General features: G+C 39.5%; 1 protein-coding gene across 1 annotated transcript in view; it reads left to right on the top strand.

Moving 5' to 3' along the window:
- The window catches only part of mdp1 (magnesium dependent phosphatase 1), a 77,014-nt gene that overhangs the window by 45,377 nt on the left and 14,941 nt on the right, over window positions 1–16,696 (top strand). The window lies entirely within an intron of this gene.

Here is a 16,696-nt window from a genome sequence, read left to right as displayed (position 1 = left end):
ATGGTGGGATGAGGCTCTGATGTGACTGCGCTGATGAGCGGTGTTAGCATAGGAGTTGCCAACACTAGAGTGGGCATGACGTGAAGTGGCTCAGGCTTAGAGGATGCCATGGGCTTGCAAGGCTCCTCGTCCGTAAAGCCCACAGTAAATGAGCCCTGGTTGTCCCTGGTTTCCGCTCATACTGCCATAGCACCCAGAGCCATGAACCAGAGCCCTCTGATAGTAACCAAGGCGACAGACGTCCACTGTGTAGTAATGTCTGTCTACACGCTGTTGTTGTTTCGTTCAAACATTATGGACCATGGCAAGCAGACTTTGGATAAAAAAGGAGAACTAAAAAGAGAATCAATATCAGTGCGGTGTTTTCGATATACCGAGAGCTCCACGTCCGAGACTTCGACTGCTCCTACATGTAGCCTACTTTATTAAACAGGTGAGCACATTTACATAAAACTAATCAATGTTATATAACGTTAGTTCAACAATGATAAAATGTTAGAATATGATCTGTATGTTATTCTAATGTTGATCTAGCTTACTCAGGGTTTTTCCTACATTGAAATTTTTTTGGCGGCCGCCAAAACGATTTTTTGTCCCGCCAAAGCCTTATTTGATCTGTAATTGGGTTTTGTGAGTGAAGCAGGCTACTGATGGAGTGACGGAGAGAACGATCACAGCGCCGCACCCCCACGCGGATTCTTATATGCATCGCGATGCGGTCGTGGACGATTCTGAATTCATTCACAAATGTCAAAAAATCAAATCTCTAAAAAAACGTAATATTGACGGAACGCAAAAGGCGGAACTCTAGCGGACGTGCAGTGTGCGTGCAGTCTGTGGCGCGCACATAACAGAATCGCGCACTTAACAGACGCATGATGGCTGAGCGCCAAATTCGAACGGCACCCTCTTCGTTAAAAGCTAGCGTATGGAAAATTGGCAATTTCATTGTTACCTATTTAGTATTTTTTGTATGAAAGCTGCTTTCAGTAGCCTATTTAGTTTTCACATCAATATACTGTACTGCCCTGCAATGCCAGTCACAAAAAGTTACATTTTGACTGTGCTTAATTATAATAATATTCAATTGCAATTACATTTAATTATTGTCCAACCTGTCATATTGGGGAATCCGCCCCTTTAAGAACAGGCCATCCACTCTAGGGACATCATCATGCATTTTTCTTTTCAAAAAATAAATGTGTTTATTTGTTGCTCAAATAAATGATGTTCAGTGAAATGAGTGAAGGTCGCCTACTTTAACCCTTTACATTATTAATGAATATTGATATAGAGTGACTATGCCTATCATCAATAAAATGGTTCAAGGTACTTTTCAGTACTGAATTAAACCTAATGTTGAAAAGTTGTGCTGTTTTGATATTCATAAACATGAAAACATTGTTTAAATGTATTTGTATACTTGCCAAATCTGGGAAGAAACCACACTGAGTTTGTGTGTAACAGTTTACACACTGAAAACCACATCTGTATTTCTTTACAGTGGAGCCAAATTAATTTCCTTGGAAAAATATTGCATAACATAAACATTAATTATTTATGAACATTATTATGTGTAAGTGTTGTAAAAATGACAATTCATGTGTTAACTCATATGGCGTCATACAGAGTAACAATTTAAGTCAGGCGGGATAACGCTGTTTTTTTCCACTGAAACGCATAATTTCACTCCATGGAGTTGAGGAAACAATATTAACATGATACCAAGTCCTGTAAAACATTTTCATACATTTTGCATTTTAAATCACTTTGCAGTGTTAAAATGTGGGTAAAGAACTTGAACAAGTAGGGTCACGTTTAAAGAAATCACAATATAATGAGAAAAAATAGTTGTGCAAAAAAAAAATTTCTGAGCTCTAAATATTGTTTACTGCATCACTTTATATATTCAATAAGTATTATTGATTTGAAAAGTTTTAATATCATAATATTTAGAAAATGCATTAACGTTATCCCGTATGACATTTTGACTGGTGTCGTCACATGATTCTCAGTTAAACCACTTAAAATACATTGTTTAAAATTGAGATTTTAGTAATAAGTAAAAAACATCCACATAAAGATAATAACTACTTTGATGTGCAGTTTTAACCTATTTGAATTTTTTAGCAGTTGAAAACCTTATTTGTCACTGGCCCGTCAGCGGCACGTGAGCAGCGCGTATTTTTTTCGGCGTCCATGTTAAAGGGTAACTAAACCCCTGCTCAGAGCCTGACTCCACCCACTGGCAATATTTGAAAAATGCTGGAAAAGTGAGATGGTCCTCACTGCGGAACATGAAATCCACGGGGAGGAGTCGGATAAAATCCAACTCCTTCCACCTTACATATACCTAAACCTACCCATCTCCACCCCCTGATCCCTAAACATACCCATCTCCACCCCTTAATCCCTAAACCCACCCCTAAACCTACCAATCTCCACCCCTTATATCTGGATCCAACTCCGCCCCCCGGATCTCATGTTCTGCATTGAGGTGCTACTGGGAAAAGTGGGCAGACCCCAGCGGAGATAGAGGGGACGAACCAAGGGCGGGGCTGAGCGGGGGGGCGTGCACCTGAGACCCGCAGTGACGGATTAATTGACAGCTGCTGTCAGACTCTAAAATGGAGAGTGACTCACAGGGTCGCAAGACGACGTAAAGTACATGCATCTGATGAGTTTTATTGAGTTGATGTCAATAGCGTGCGCTCTCTGTAGGCATATTTATATTTTGCCGCTATGTGAAAAAATCCAGCAAAATGCGCCGACGTGTTTGTCGACCCCAGAGCATTAACTTTAGCCTAACCATAAATTGTGATTAAAATATAAATGATCACTCACATCAAGACGCCGCTGCGGTGGTGGAGTCCATTCAGGAGGAGCAGCGCTTGGCACTGTGTCGCTTTTCAGCGCGAGCTGTGTGGAGAAGCCCATTTCCACCTTTATTGCGTTGGAGAAGCAATCACGTGTAAAATGCAGGTTGCACACTTGAGCTCTAGGCGGGAACTCACAGTCTTCCAGGCCAAGTGCATGCAACCACTGTACAGTACAGCCAATAGATGGGTTTCCGTTTCTCGAATTACCCATTATCCTCTGCGGCGCGCCACCATGTTGTGTGTCAAAGCTGTCAGTAAGCCACTGGGAGACACGGCTCATTCACTGTGCTGCATTAATAGAAAGCCAGTTAATATAAAGTATTTTTGACTCTTTTGTGTTGAGATAACGATGACAAATTCCTCCAAACCTGGCGACAAGGTGAAGGTTATTTACAGGGACACATTAGACGATGTTTGCAAGGCAAGATATGATAAGAAATTGAGTTATATCGATGGAAAGGATCCTTACAAAATGTCGAAAGAGGACTGGTTATGTAGGCTAATCCTGCGGCGTACCCCGATATTCAGGAAATGGACATTGCCAAGTATCTCATCCACACCGTTAGTGCGTACACTTTTGACGAATTAAGAGGAAGAAAGTCTCTGGAAGCATACAATTATTTTGTTAGAATGTGCGAGTTAAAATTGTATGTGGTCGCATTTGTGCGAGTGCATGGTCATGTAACGTTACTACTCAGTTAAATTCACGCATGAATTCTCCTGCATTGAACTTGTTTTAGCGCCCGCCAAAGTGAATTTTTGTCCCGCCAAAGTCTTATTTGATCGGTGAGTAATGTAGATGAACTGGGCGCATGTTTAACTGAAAGAACGAGCAGATAGAGAGAAAGCCGGTCGCCCGCGCACTCTCTCTCTCTTCGGAGCCAGGCGAAATTGTAAACAAGACTTCACCGTCTCCAAACTAAGCGCTGTCTTGCTCTCTCTCCCTCGTGGAAATGTTAGTCTGGAGCCCTGCATTGACGGTTCACATCGCTGTAGCCAGGCGGCTGATATCTGCACAGCCCTTATTATACGATACATTTAGACTCAGTGTCAAGACAACACCATCTGGGTAAAAAAACAACAACACAACGCTCCGAACTCATTTAGTGTAGGAGAGAGATGGAGAGCAGAGGCACAGAGCGATGTGCTCCAGGTGTAATGTTAGCCTCTGCCTCTGGCTCGACCAGCTGATGTGGCCACAGAGAAAGTGATGAAGGTGGACAATCGTCAGAGTGTGCTTCTGCCCAGCCAACACCTCTCAAGGGCTGTGTCGATAGTAGCCGCCTGGGTACAGCGATTTGACAGTCGATGAGAGCTAGCGCATTTAGCTAGCCCATCTTGGAAATTATTAGATAAAGTGTCACATCTCCAGAGCACAAAACCTCTAAATGTTCACAAGAGCAGCACTGAACATTAACTTCAGCCAAACGGAGAATAATCGTATGATTTTCATGTTCAGAATAATGCCGATTCAGGATATTATCATGCTCCGTAACATAAACGCTTGACACACTTGACACACAAGATGGCGCCGTAAGGAGTTGCGGGAGAAATGTGACGTCATCGGAAATCTATCTATACAGATAAATCTACACTAACTTGAAGCTATCCTAACTGATGCAATACTATGCGTGGTAGCTCGTACCAAGGGCGTGGTGAGCTGGAACCTGCTTACGTCTGGCAGTACCGCTTACGTCACGCAGTACCCCAAACATCCAATAGGAAAATTCAACTGCAGTAGCCGCCGTTCAACCTGAAGAGGGCAGCACTCAGACGTTTTTACACCATATATTGTAGAATTAAAACACTTTATACTCAAATGTCAAAAAAGTTACTCGAATCAATGAACAGCACTAATAAAGTCCAATTCTTACAGATCATTAACTAAAAAAAGTTGGTTTAGGGTTTAGTTACCCTTTAATCAATGAGTGCATTCACACCGGGAGCAGGAGCAGCGCGTGAGCGTCCAGCAGGAGCGTCGCGTGAATAGCAGTGCCGCGATCGTTTCGGCGCCGAGTATTTTTGCTGCGCCGCTTACGCTGAATTAAAGTGACAATGCATTGATCATGGCCAAAATACACTGCAGTTTTATCCAAAAAGTGCATTAATGATATCTATTGTGTTTTAAACAGTCAATCAAATGACCAACAGCAATTTAAAAAGAAAACAAATGTCCAAAAACAAACTTGTTGCCAGAACAATAAAAACAAAGATGGACCAAAAGTTATATAAATGAAATTATTAATAAAATAAGCTTCTTGACAAGTTTTTTATCTTAAATGTATTTGAAAACGAAATAAAGCAATGCCAACTTATCCATTATAGAGTACTCTGTCTGTACACAAGCCGCGGTTCAGCCGCGCGTGACAAACGCTGCCAGTGTGAAAGCAAAACGCGCGTGTCCTGCTCCTGCTCACCATACGCACTGCTCCTGCGCTGCTAACGCATGCAGTGTGAAACCGGAGAGGGAGGCGGCATGGTCTCAGCGAACCGACAACCAGCCTAGTCACTCCTTCAAAATGCGCAAACGCTCACAGACAGCAGGGCTCGCAAAATTTCAAAATCGCTTGTAGCCCTTCGGGCAGGCACTCTTCAGATTTTGGTAGCCCGAAATGAATTTTACTAGCCCATATAAAAAGACTACAATTTTTAATGTACAATATTGGTTAGGAGTCAAAACAATGAATCAAAAACTTTTTCAAAACACAAATATCAACAAATATGCATCTGGTTCTAACTGAACTGAAATTTGTGTGACCAGTATGGAACATGAATCAGTCTGTGTCTGTGGCTCAGCCCCCAATGAGGGTAGGCTATATGATTAAAAAAAAAAAAAAAAAAAAGGTAACTCTTTAGTTTGGGGTCTAATACTCACTATTAACTAAATACGGCACCCCCGAGAAAATTCTTGCGTCTTCCGCGATTCTCCAAGTCTTCCGTCTTTGACTCCAAATAAGCAATGCGTTTTACAGCATCAGTCAGCTGCAGTTTCACTCGTCATATTCGGCTGTCCCTATCCGGTCCTCTGCCTCCGTTAGCCGCTTATCATTAGCAATAATATCCGCATTCAGATCAGCAAAACTTCTCTGCACAGCTGCAATAGAGCCATTCATCTTAGTTATACGTTTCTCCAAATTGTCAAGCTTATTCCCAAAGTCATCCATAACACTTATCTTTGTGTTAATCGAAGAAACAGTGGTACGCAGAGACTGCAGCTCACTTAGCACCGCGGCTAGGTCAGCCTGTTGAGCATCGGCTATGTTGTTAGCAGCATCAGCGGCTAACACATTTGTGGTGGTTGTTCTTTTTCTTTGTGAGCTGCGTGGTTTTGGTCCAACCCCACAGTCTTAAGCGGGTCGCACACCGGACGCGCAGCTCAGCGCCGCGCCGCGCCACGTCTAGGACAACTCTCACCTGAAAATCCGATAACATCAGCAATTTTCTGATTTCTGTAAATAAATATAAAACTAAATGTATATTGCAGCACAGGGTGAAGTCCGTATATACATTAACTACGATTTGAGACACATAAATGTAAATTTAATATAAAACTATGTAAATGGCGCTCTGTGGTGCGGCAGGATTTTGAACACGGTCCTGAGCCGTTGCTGGGCGCCGCGGACAGACGCCGCCGGTGTGTGTACTCTCATAGAGAATAATGTGTTCGAATTTAAAAGACGTGGCGCTGCGCGGCGCTGAGCTGCGCGTCCGGTGTGCGACCCGCTTTAAGCGTGAATAAGTTGGATTTTCAAGATTTTTTTGCAAAGTCGTTCCGCGGCCCCACAGCACCCCCTTTCATAATAAAAATAATATCAGAACAAGATGACAGTTCAGTTAAGATGACAGAACAAGACGACAGTTAAGATGACAGAACAAGACGACATCTAGATAGATGACGGAACCAGACGATAGAGCAAGATGGCATTAACGGAGAACATGCATATCAACATATACTAATTTATCTGAACAACTAGGCAATGACTGTTGTCAAGGACAAATGTATTGTACAAAGCACAAAGTAGTCAACTAATTTTTGGCACAAATGGAACCCCATAAAAAACAGCACAGATAATAGAACAATCATGAGCAAAATAAGAACAATCATTCAATATTTTTTTTAAAAATTGAACCTTAAACCTTTGCACATTAATTTTAATAAAATATTTAAATATTCAGTTTTTCAAAAGTAGTTTGCTAACTCTCATTGTTAAAATAAAATATAAACTATAAATACAGTATACTCTTAAAAAAAAAAATCATGATATAGGCAAATGAAGAGGAAAGGTGAGAACATTCATCGGTTTGTGACATCTGGTTTTAATGGCAGCAGTTTCCTGGGGTTTTTCCAGAAAGCAAGGTTAACTTACCATAACATAGTACCCTGAACTATCAGTTGATAAGTAGGGTCACTGGATTACGGTGGTTCTTGAATCAAATTAATGTAATTACATCTTGATTTATGTTTATGGTTACACTAACAAGGCTGCTAATAAGTTGGGTTTTTTTTTTCCAGAATATGGCTACCAAAATTGATGACTGGAAGAACACATATTTTACAGACAAATTTATTATGGGAGGGGATTTTAACTCTGTTCCAGATGAATGGAAGGATACCTCATTCCTTTCAACACTTTTTCCTATAACCCCCTGATTAATACATCCCAGTTTCCTGATCTGATTAATGCTTGGCATGTAAAGAACCCACATAAAAAACATTTTACATGGGGTCCTTTTCAGGGTGCCTTTAACATTCTAGATTGGATTTTTGGTTTATAACTAGTAATCTTCCTCATTTGACTGTAATATTTCTCCTTTGGTTTTAACGGATCTGTGATTTCTAGGAGTGCACTGTAGTTGTTGATTGGAGTTGTCGATTGCTCTTGTCTGCCTCATTGCTCCTGCTGCTGCGTTGGTTTGCGTCTGTAAGCTTCGTATATCTTTCTGTTTTGAATCATTATTAACTATCATTCCTTGTTGTTTTACTGCTAAATATAGCTTACTCAACATCACACATTAACCTAACATCGCTAGCTTCAATCTAAATCGCTATTGCCAGCTCAACACGCTAGTAATTCGCTAGCCTTTTAGTGTGCCATCCAAATTTAAAAGTGCTGGCTAATGCTAATGGTCAATTCTTTAAGTTTATTATTCACGTCGCTACTAATGATGTTCGACTCCGCCAGTCGGAGATCACAAAAAATAATGTTAAAGAGGTGTGTGAACTTGCAAGTACGATGTCAGGCACTGTAATTTGCTCTGGCCCCCTTCCTGTTCGCAGGAGTGATGAGATACTAAGTAGATTGTCCTCACTCAATGGCTGGCTGTCTAAGTGGTGTCCGCAAAATAATATAGAATTCATAGACAATTGGAAAAGTTTTTGGGGCAGACCTGACCTGTTAAAAAGAGATGGTATTCATCCCGCCTGGGATGGTGCTGCTCATCTCTCTAGTAATATGGCTCATAGTCTTAGAGCTCAAACATGAATTGGGGCTTAGGCCAGAAAGCAGACAGACTGGCTAAACCGACCGTCTGCCAGCCATTTCAAATCTAGACTAAAAACATATCGCTTTGACCTAGCATACACATAACACATTATAGACTTTTGTAATTCAATGTTAGGCTGCATAGTTTAGGTAAGCCGGAACCGGGAACACTCCCTATAAATCCTGATGTACTTGTTACATCATAAGAAGAATGGCGTCTACGCTAATATTAGTCTCTCTGTTTATCCGAGGTTTACCGCAGTCCACCGGATCCAGGCCGTATCCAGATCCTATGAAGGACCTGCGCCTGGACATGATGACAACGCAGTCCTGAAGCGTCAACCAGTCCCTCCCTGTTTACTGAAGTCAGCCGGACCCCGGCCGTATCCAGATCAGATGGTGGACCTGCACCTGGACCCATCCATGATGTATCCCTGAAGTGCCAGCTTCATCAGCCCTGTGAAGGCCTCATCGACATGACCAATCTGACTTCTGACCTGTAACGCTGCCTGGATCATAATCATACACTGTTCGCTCGTTGGCCAGAGGTGAACTGGCCCCCGACTGAGCCTGGGTTCTCCCAAGTTTTTTTTTCTCCATTCTGTCTCCTGATGGGAGTTTTGGTTCCTTGCCACTGTTGCCTTGGCTTTTGGCTTGCTTAGTTGGGGACATTTAATATTCAACAATATTATTGATCTGCCTTACTTAGGGTGGACGATGACGCAATTTTCTTCTCATGTTATCACTGTGAAGCTGCTTTGATACAATCTGTATTGTAAAAAGCGCTATATAAATAAAGATGACTTGACTGATCACAGTGATATCACTCTCTCTTAGGAGCAATGGCAGCTCACCTTCTACCAGAACTCATGGGAAGTTTAACAATAATATGTTAAAATGTGAATCCTTTTGTAATTATGTTTTGTTAATGATTAACAATGTTAAAATTAACTTTTGTCTGAATTAACTTCAATTGGCAAATGGGAATGGGTTAAATTTAGCATTAAAAGATTAGCAATTAAAGAAGCTAAACAAATTTTCAAAAGTGTGAATTAATGGCTATCCATAATTGTGATTTAGAAGAGGGCATTCCAGTGAAAAACGAGGTTAAATACATAAGGGTTATTATTACCAAAGATGTTGTTCATAGAGAATATTCCAATTTTAACTCTAAAATAAAAAGTATGAAAAAATCATTGGTTATCTCGAGACCATATGGTCCATACTCTATGGGTCCATATGGTTAAAGAATATGAACATGGAGCAGTGGCGTAACTTTTTAATGATGGGCCCCAGTGCAGGCTATTATGACGGGCCCCACAGTTACGAAGCACACACACACACACACACTGCGCTCGTGTCTAGAAGGGAACCCAATTTGTGTGCCCAACCTAGCCTACTTCATTTTGACCAGCTAAAATCAGTATCTTAGCAGTTTCTTATATTATATTAAACTGAACAGTTCTCTTTGCGTGCGTCGTTCGTATTTTTCCAAAATTAAGTTTAAATAGTAAGAAAGCGTCTGATATAATCATATCGCTAGGGATGTTTGCACCAGGCCAGCTCTGCGATTCAGCACTCAAGTCAAGTCACCACGTCACGTTTATTTAAACCACTATACCACCTACAGTATACAATGTATAGCCTATTGCTTTAAAGCCACAAATATCATAAATATATATAAGGCTACTGTAAGGTATTCAAAAAATGTATTAAAAACAGAAAGACGTATTGTTACGGCCTTAAGTTTAAGGCCGCTGAAACATGGTAGGCTTTTCGTTTGTTATGCATTTCAATCCATTCCACACCCGACATTCTTGGTTTACTTTTTATTTATTAAATACAGGCAATTGGTTCATAAAACATTGATTAAAATTAAGATACAATTTTTATAAAACCAAATTCACTTTAAAGAAAGTCTTTCTACAAAACAAAACTTAATGAAGTGGTCAAAATCATGTCTGACCCACTCCATGTCTCCCGACATATTGCGCATCTTACTCATGCTGTTTACTTTTCATAACAAACATGAAATAAAAAAATATTATAGGCTACTATTTAAAAATTAATATGAAACTATATAGGCTAAGTTTTCTTTAACCCTGAGGCCGACAAACGCGCCGACGCGTTCTGCTGGATTTTTTCCCCGTGACAGCATACAGAAACAACTTATACTCCATCATTTTTGGCCATACAGAGAAGATAATATAATAAATTTTTAAATAGAACAATTAAATATAATAAATAAATATAATATAAACATTTAAAACAAATATTCTCCCACAATGTAATCTGAAACTCAGTGTTGGGAACGTTACTTTAAAAAAGTAATTAGTTATAGTTACTCACTACTTGTTCCAAAAAGTAACTGAGTTAGTAACTGAATTACTCTATAATAAAAGTAACTCGTTACCAGGGAAAGTAACTATTTGCGTTACTGTTAAAAAAAAAAAAGTTGCTATATGTCAAAGAATTTGGATTTTTTTGAGCAGTTTTCACAAGTCAGTTGAAATGAGTAGAACAGACAGGTGTTTGTACATAACTTTCGATATTTATTGCACGTCGACAGATATAACATTATATATGTTTTATATAATTAGTTTATTAATTGAATTAATAAAAAGACAAAAAGACCTTGAGATATGTTTGGTAATTGTACCTGAATGAATTGAAAATTAATTTGCTAAATTTCAGATTAATATATTTGTTTTCCTTAAAATTTTAATTAGCAGTAACTTAAAACACTGAAGTTTGGATGTCCTGTATAAACAAAATTACGGATTATGTTTTTATGTTTCCACTTTCCACTGTTCGATCGCGTCCGCGCCTCTCTCTCACACACACACACACACACACACACACGCATACAAATGTAAACACTTGCGACTTTTCGATCGCGCCCGCGCCTCTCTTTCTGCTTCTCTCTCTCTCTCTGCTTCTCTCTCTCTCTCTCTCTCTCACACGCACACAAATGTAAACACTTTGCGACTTTTCGATCGCGCCCGTGTCTCTCTCTCTCTCTCTCTCACTCTCACACACACACACACACACACACACACACACACAAATATAAACACTTTGCAACTTTTCGATCGCGCCCGCCAACTTTTCAGTCAAGATTGCTCCTGACTCGCCATCTCTGCTGCTTCGTCGAATCTCTGTTTAGCTGGTGTGTGTGTGTGTGTGTGAGTGGCGCGTGTGCTGGCATGTGTGTAAAAACACTGGCTCTGATTGGCTACCATGAAACACTCATAATCATAATCGCTTACCTCGTTATTAACCCACCTCCTCACTAGCTGTGTGAGCCAGGGGTGCGTTCGGATTAAACCGTTTATTCAATCAATGCATAGTAACGCACCGCATTTAAGGTCCAGTAATGTTAACGGCGATGTAACGGGAAAAGTAATTAGTTAGATTACCCCGTTACTGAAAAAATAACCTAACGCCGTTCTTTTAAACGGCGTTATTCCAAACACTGCTGAAACTAAAGAGATGCACAGTTTCTCCTGACTCAGCTAATTGTCATTAATATGATCACACTCGCGAGCGCTATTAATAATGTGCTGAGGCCATCTATGCAAAATGATAAACGCTACACGTTGTAGGCTACAGTGCATAGAAATTTCATGTTGGAGCGTGATTTGAGCGAACGTCGTGGAGTGCGCTGGCATGGAGCGTCTCACATGCTCTGATGCGAAATGGTCGACAGTAAGCAGCGTGTTTGCTTTCTGAATTCGAAACGTGCGATTTCGAATCTCAAATCAGCGCATTTCCTTTGAAATGTGAGTAGCCTATCACAAGTATCCTGCGAAATCACTTCTTCGCCAGGGGTCCGCTTGCGATGTGGACAGGGTCCGTGAGCACGGGTCGCCCAGCCCCTGCACTGTCTGTTACACCCCTGACATGGAGGCTTGAGAGCCACTGATTTTGAATCTCTTCTTGGTAAATTCAGAATAAAATGGTTGAAAGAGTGTTTAATAAAATCACACTCGATGGTACCATATTCCCAATAAAAAAATTGGCAGCCTTGAATTTGTGTTGAGATGTGGTCAGGGGCGATTCTAGGATTTTCACTTTAGGGGGGCTCAGCCCCCATAAGGGCATGATTTTAAAAAAAAAAAGTTAGTTTATGGTCTAATGCTCATTATTAACTAGTTTCATTAATTCATCCAGTAACATGTATATGGCACGGTTTTATAATTACTGAGATACCAAATGTGAGGTAGCCTATTTAGTGGGGTTCGGGGGCATGCTCCCCCGAGAAAATTTTGATTTCTCTGATCTACATATGTGCATTTTAAGATGTTTTGAAGGCCAAAAAATTTGCAGCTGTTTTTTTTTCTCACCTCATCAGCATCACACTCTTTTTCTCTTTGTTTTTATCTTGCTCTTGCCACACGACAAGAAAAAATGTCGTATATCCATCTACAATGAAATATAAATAATTTTATTTTTAAGCTTTTTAGCCTTTATAATCAACAATACGGTTGGTTATTCATCAAGTCACACCAATTAATTTTATTTAATTTCAAATTATTTAACTAACCAGCTTATATTCATTAAGAATATAGACAAAACGTGTATTAATGTAATTGTCTATTGGCAATATGATTAATCTGTTCTATATTTATTTCTATTTATTAAAAATAACAACATGAATTATCAATTTGCCACTTCTATAAATCAATTACTTAAAAGAAAATCACAAATACCTTTACTCTACTCTTACTCTAATATATGTATCATGATACACTCCTCCTGATTTATTATTACTTAATACAAAACTATACACTCACCTAAAGTATTATTAGGAACACCTGTTCAATTTCTCATTAATGCAATTATCTATGGCGTTATTATCCTGTCAAATGTCGAGAGCGCATTATTGTAGGGCGAAAGTACATTAATATAATGCGCGAGCGCGAATCTCTCTGCTCACGCGCGGAATATAATGTGCCGAGTGCGAATCTCTCTTGCTCGCGCGCGGGAACTGAGCGCGCGCTCTCAGATACAGGCTGCTCTTGTAAGAATTTTCTCTGGGCTCGCTCAGAGAATATGCCTGCACTTAAAACGTGTTCAGTGCAATCGCGAATCTCTCCTCTTCACTTAAAGTAAGCGTGTATGTGGTTAGACTATGTCCCGTGCGTTCGCGCATGCTTAAGTATTTTTTTTATTAATGCCAAGGCATTAAAAATATAACTTACACAGCAAAAATGTACAAAATACATACAACGGAATAAAGAAAGCAAAGCAGCATACATATAGCCTGTACATATGCTCATAAAAAATAAATAAACAGAACAGAAAGCTGTAATGAAATAAATAAAAAAGTTGAAACAAGTTTATTGTCTTAAGAGTTTTAAGATTCTTAGATAACGAAATGCTTTGGCTGTATTGTTGGACCTCTCTTCTAAAAACAATGAACAAGGGATTCTGCTGAGTGAATTTACTATGGTGAATGTGAAATTTTGCAAGGAACAATAATAGCTTAATAATAAAATACTCATTAAATTTAGCTTTTTGTATATTAAAGAAACCATCCTTAAAAAGCAAAGAGAAATCCGGAAACACATTGCGCTTAATAAAATTAGAAAATTCAACCCAAAATAACTGTGTGTGAGGACAATCCCAGAAGATATGATGAGCAGTTTCATCAGGGGCACCACAAAAAGAACAACTTGTGTTAATATCTGATTTAAACCTTTTCAAAAGCTAAATTTTATATTATCAATCTATTATTGTTCCTTGCAAAATTTCACATTCACTGTAGTAAATTCACACTCAGCAGAATCCCTTATTCATTGTTTTTAGAAGAGAGGTCCAACAATACATCCAGAGCATTTTGTTATCAAAAAATCTTAAAGCTCTTAAGATAATAAACTTGTTTTAACTTTTTTATTTATTTCATTAAAGCTTTCTGTTCTGTTTATTTTATTATGAGCATATGTACAGGCTGTATGTATGTATGTATATATATATATATATATATATATATATATATATATATATATATATATATAGGCTATATATGCTGCTTTGCTTTCTTTATTCCGTTGTATGTAATTTGTAGCCTACATTTTTACTATGTAAGTTATATTTTTGATACCTTGGCATTAATAAAAAAAATAATAATAATAAAAAGAAATTGAAGAGAAGAGTAGCCTACTTAGGCATGCGCGTAGCACGGGACACAGGCTAAGCACACGCTTATTTTAAGTGAAGAGGAGAGATTTGCGATTGCACTGAACACATTTTAAGTGCAGGCATATTCTCTGAGCGAGCCCAGAGAAAATTCTTACAAGAGCAGCCTGTATTTGAGAGCACGCGCTCAGTTCCCGCGCGCGAGCAAGAGAGATTCGCACTTGGCACATTATATTCCGCGCGCGAGCAGAGAGATTCGCGCTCGCGCATTATATTAATGTACTTTCGCCCTACAATAATGCGCTCTCGACATTTGACAAGAAAATAACGCCATAATTATCTAATCAACCAATCACATGGCAGTTGCTTCAATGCATTTAGGGGTGTGGTCCTGGTCAAGACAATCTCCTGAACTCCAAACTGAATGTCAGAATGGGAAAGAAAGGTGATTTAAGCAATTTTGAGCGTGGCATGGTTGTTGGTGCCAGACGGGCCAGTCTGAGTATTTCACAATCTGCTCAGTTACTGGGATTTTCACGCACAACCATTTCTAGGGTTTACAAAGAATGGTGTGAAAAGGGAAAAACATCCAGTATGCGGCAGTCCTGTGGGCGAAAATGCCTTGTTGATGCTAGAGGTCAGAGGAGAATGGGCCGACTGATTCAAGCTGATAGAAGAGCAACTTTGACTGAAATAACCACTCGTTACAACCGAGGTATGCAGCAAAGCATTTGTGAAGCCACAACACGCACAACCTTGAGGCGGATGGGCTACAACAGCAGAAGACCCCACCGGGTACCACTCATCACCACTACAAATAGGAAAAAAAAGCTACAATTTGCACAAGCTCACCAAAATTGGACAGTTGAAGACTGGAAAAATGTTGCCTGGTCTGATGAGTCTCGATTTCTGTTGAGACATTCAGATGGTAGAGTCAGAATTTGGCGTAAACAGAATGAGAACATGGATCCATCATGCCTTGTTACCACTGTGCAGGCTGGTGGTGGTGGTGTAATGGTGTGGGGGATGTTTTCTTGGCACACTTTAGGCCCCTTAGTGCCAATTGGGCATCGTTTAAATGCCACGGCCTACCTGAGCATTGTTTCTGACCATGTCCATCCCTTTATGACCACCATGTACCCATCCTCTGATGGCTACTTCCAGCAGGATAATGCACCATGTCACAAAGCTCGAATCATTTCAAATTGGTTTCTTGAACATGACAATGAGTTCACTGTACTAAAATGGCCCCCACAGTCACCAGATCTCAACCCAATAGAGCATCTTTGGGATGTGGTGGAACGGGAGCTTCGTGCCCTGGATGTGCATCCCACAAATCTCCATCAACTGCAAGATGCTATCCTATCAATATGGGCCAACATTTCTAAAGAATGCTTTCAGCACCTTGTTGAATCAATGCCACGTAGAATTAAGGCAGTTCTGAAGGCGAAAGGGGGTCAAACACAGTATTAGTATGGTGTTCCTAATAATCCTTTAGGAAGCCCCCCTAAAAAGGGCCTAGTGACGCCCCTGGATGTGGTCTTGATATCTGTTCTTTTGAAGTTATCTAATCTTCATAAACAAGTAGGCTACTGCTTTTTTTGTAAAATTATATTTACCCATAACTTCTCCCCTCACAACTCCACTTTTTGGAATAATAGGGCTGTAGTTATTAATAGGAAATCTCTGTTTAAAATCTGTTTTTATTCATGATCTATTAGATGATAATGGGTACTTATCTCATAATGATTTTAATAACAAATATAGAGTTAGAATTGCAATAAATAATATGATAAGGTATACAATGCCCTTCCCACTGGATTGTTAAGAATAATTAAAAGCAATTTTTCTGTTCCTTTATCCTTTAAATATGTAATGTAGACCAGTATGTGTAATATGTAAGTGTTATAACTTGTATACAGAAAACTTAAACGTATTATCACTGGTGATTATCAGTGTTATTTTTTTGGGAGATGTTGAAACCTCAGTAAAGGATAAAGCTTTTACAGATGGCATGTGGTTTCTCCAAAGGTCAAGGAGACTCATTAAAATATTATGTTTAAGATTTACCCAGTTAGTGATTTTATACAGAAACTATTTCATTTTGATGTGGATCCTTGTGGCTTTTGTTCTTCTCTTCCTGACTATCACCTATTATTTTACTGTGAGCTTACTTCTAAATTTTGGGTTGAT

This window comes from Abramis brama (assembly GCF_963993115.1).
Source record: "Abramis brama genome assembly, chromosome: 22".
In the NCBI taxonomy this organism is placed as follows: domain Eukaryota; kingdom Metazoa; phylum Chordata; class Actinopteri; order Cypriniformes; family Leuciscidae; genus Abramis; species Abramis brama.
Note: the sequence above shows the minus strand (reverse complement) of the source record. Positions and strands in the feature narration are given on the sequence as shown.